This window comes from Trachypithecus francoisi, unplaced genomic scaffold, assembly GCF_009764315.1.
Source record: "Trachypithecus francoisi isolate TF-2019V2 unplaced genomic scaffold, Tfra_2.0 Lachesis_group7, whole genome shotgun sequence".
NCBI classification, from domain to species: domain Eukaryota; kingdom Metazoa; phylum Chordata; class Mammalia; order Primates; family Cercopithecidae; genus Trachypithecus; species Trachypithecus francoisi.
In genome coordinates, this window is record NW_022681472.1 from 88,322,393 (window position 1) to 88,325,858 (window position 3,466).

Here is a 3,466-nt window from a genome sequence, read left to right on the forward strand (position 1 = left end):
TAGTTGGCATCAGAGTCACTTCACTTCATTTATTCATTTTTACAACAAACATCTATTGAGCCCCTGGGATGCGCTTGCGCTCTTTTGGGCTGTGCAGATTTAACAGTAAAGATAACAAAGTTCCTGTCCTACTCAAGTTTCCATTCTGATGCAGAGAAAGACAATTATAAATCATAAAATATGTATAATATCAGTTAAGGATTGGTGCTTGGAATAAAATAAAGAAGTAGAGAGGAGGAACTTGGCCATTTTTGATATGATGGTTCAAGAAGCCTACTGAGGTAACATGTAGCAGAGATGTTTTTTAGGAAATGACTTTGATCAGCAACATGAGATTGGTACTGGAATATCGAGGATATAATTATGTAAGAGACAATAAATCAGAAGGTATTAACACTAAAGATGGATTCATGGTCGAAGGGTGGGGAGAAAAGAGAAAAAAGAGCAAGAATCATGACAAAGAAGTCAGACAACTACAATTCTAAATTGTTTGTCTTACTATGAATAACCTTTCTTCCATGTAGTTAAAGCTTTATACTAAATTCTGCTACAAACAGAGGCTGTGTGTGTGTGTGTGTGTGTGTGCATACACGTGTATGTGAGCATGTTTATGAAGAAAAGCGCTGTGTTCCAAATTTGAGTCCATACCAGGACAACTTATAGAATGCAGAAAAAAAGTGCAGTGGTGGCAGAAGGAGGTAACAGCTGCAGGTAGAACAAGAGTCCTTCTGAACTCCTGGTTGTTCCTCCTATGGGAAATCACCCCTGGTCTCCCTGGCCCCTCGCACATCCTGCCCAGGGAGGAATGCCTGGGTATGCTCAGTACAGCTCTTGCCCGCTTCCTCTGGAGAGTGAGTTTTCACTGGGAGTAGGCATCCTGCTTGGCTTCTCTAAGCCCAACTATTATCTGGGCAAGGCCTCCATGTGAATCCCATGGAAAATTCAAACCACCCCTCCCTTCAATTCAGAAAGAGCTGAACCATCCACTCAGCTAAATATCAGTTATTACTATCATAGGTGTTATTGTTAAATACAGACTGAGTCTTGTGTAAGCCAGCAGCACTGAACACACAGAAAAGTCACAAATCTGAGACTTGGAAAATCCAGGCAGCTTCTTTACAGGAGGCATTTCAGCTATTTCTTGCTGCAATAACAAACTACCCAAAAGTCACTGTGTTAAAACAATCATTTTCTTTTGCTCACAAGGTTATGGTTCAGGAACCTGGAAAAGGCTTAGCTAGGTGGTTCGTCTGTGATCCACGTAGCATCAGCTGAGACAGCTGAGGTCAGAGCACCCATTTCCAAGAGGGCTGCTTCATCTGGGCATGTTGGAGAGATGGCTGGAAAGCCTGGCCTGCATGCATCTCTGTTCTCCACATAGGCTTAGTACTTCTCCAGTAAGATTCCAAGAGACCAAGGTGGAAGCTACTTGTCTTTCTAAAGGTTCAAGTCAGAACTGAGTTATTTCTGCCTTACTCTATTGGTCAAAATAGTCATGGAAACAGTCCAGAGTCAGTGGAAGTAGAATTAGAGACCATCTCTCATTGGAGAAGTATCAATGAATTTACAGCTATCGTTAATCTGACCACAGAGTGAGGTCCAAACTCAAGGATTTGCTAACATGCACCAAACACTTCCTAGGTGGTAGACACTGTTCTGAGCACTTTATATGTGGTAACTCCCTTAAGTTCCCCTGGAGCCCGATAATATGATAGGCCATGCCTATGATATAGTTATAATTATTGGCCCCATTTTAAGTTGCTGAAAGTGAGGCTCAGAGGGGTTGAGTAACTTGCCGAATGCCATAGGAATAAAAGGTGGTGAAGTCAGGAGTAGAACCCAGGCTGCCTGATCGAGGGCCTGCACTATGTAGTGCTACTCTGAGGATGGGCCATGTGAAGAGGCTTGGAAAAGAAGGTAGATGCACTATCTGGGGCTACCATAGCACATACCATAAACAGCGTAGCTCAAAACAACAGAAATTTATTATCTCACAGTTCAGGAGGCCAGAAGTCCACATCAAAGTATTGTCAGTGTTGGTTTATTTTGGAGACTCTGAGGATGAGCCTGTTTCTTGTCTCTCTCTAAGTGTCTGATGGTTGCTGGAAATCATTGGCATTTCTTAGCTTGTTCATTCCATTCCTTGGCTTGATTGTATTGCATGACTCCAATCTCTGCCCATCTTCACATGGCCTTCTTCCCTTTTCATCTCTCTGTGTCTTCTCCTTTTTTTTACAATGATGTCAGTCACTGGATTTAGGGCCCAAGCTAAATTCAGAATAATTTTACCTAGAGATTCTTAACTCATTCCATCTGCAAAGACCCTATTTCTAAGTAATGTCATGTTCTGAAGTTCCACGTAGGCATGAATTTTTGGGGGACACTATTCACCCACTACAGAATATAAGATCAGGGATTCATCTTCTGGGCTGAGAGGAGGGGACGGATGAGTCCAGATGAAAAGACAAAATGGAGAATCTGCAGGACCCCAGTTGCTCAGGTGGGGCACAGAATGTAAGAAGACCGGAGAGCAAAGGGCTCAGCCAAGGACGCACCTCACAGGGGTGTAGGAGTTTGGGCACCAGGCTCAAGGACTTTGTCTTATAATGGAAGAAAATAAAACAACTTTTATGGATTTTAAGAAAGAGAGTAAAATGATCAGATGTCTATTTTAGACCAATCACGATGGCAGCTGGGAGAGAATGAATTAGAGAAGAATTCCTGCAAAGGGGGCAAAGAGAAGTTTGCTGTAAGATGCATGTTTGAGCTGGCCACAGTGGCTCATGCCTGCAATCCCAAGCACTTTGTTCAAGACCAGCCTGACCAACGTGGCAAAACCCCATCTCTACTAAAAATACAAAAATTAGCCGGGTGTGGGGTTGTGTGCCATAATTCTAGCTACTCGGGAGGCTGAGGCAGGAGAATTGCTTGAAGAGGGAAGCAGAAGTTGCAGTGAGCCAAGATCACGCCACGGCACTCCAGCCTGAGCCACAGAGTGAGACTCCAACTCAAAAAAAAAAAAAAAAAGCACATTTGGATGCTCTGACCTCTACTCGACAGCCCTGCTGAGCCTTCCCGAGATTCATGTGAGGGAGCTGTCCATGTACAGGAGGAGAAAGGGGGCTTCATCCAGCACCCAGATCTGTTTAGACCTGAGTCCTCCCCGATCCTTTGCAATGTTTTCTTAACTGTGGAGTAAACAGAATGAGAAACTTAACTGTGGAGTAAACAGAATGAGAAACACATGGTGCTGGGTTTCTTTCACTTAGAAAAACAACAACAGACTTGAGGGTTTACAAGAGAAACATCTGAACTTGTGCTTTGACACTCTGGGCCAAACCCTAAGGGATCAAAAAGCAAAGATTCTCAAGAAATACAAAAAGATTCTTGCCCAATCTTTTGTGGCGTCTCGCTTTGCCCACTGTATCCTAAGCCCCATTCCCTCTCCCCTCCCGTCCAGGCAGGC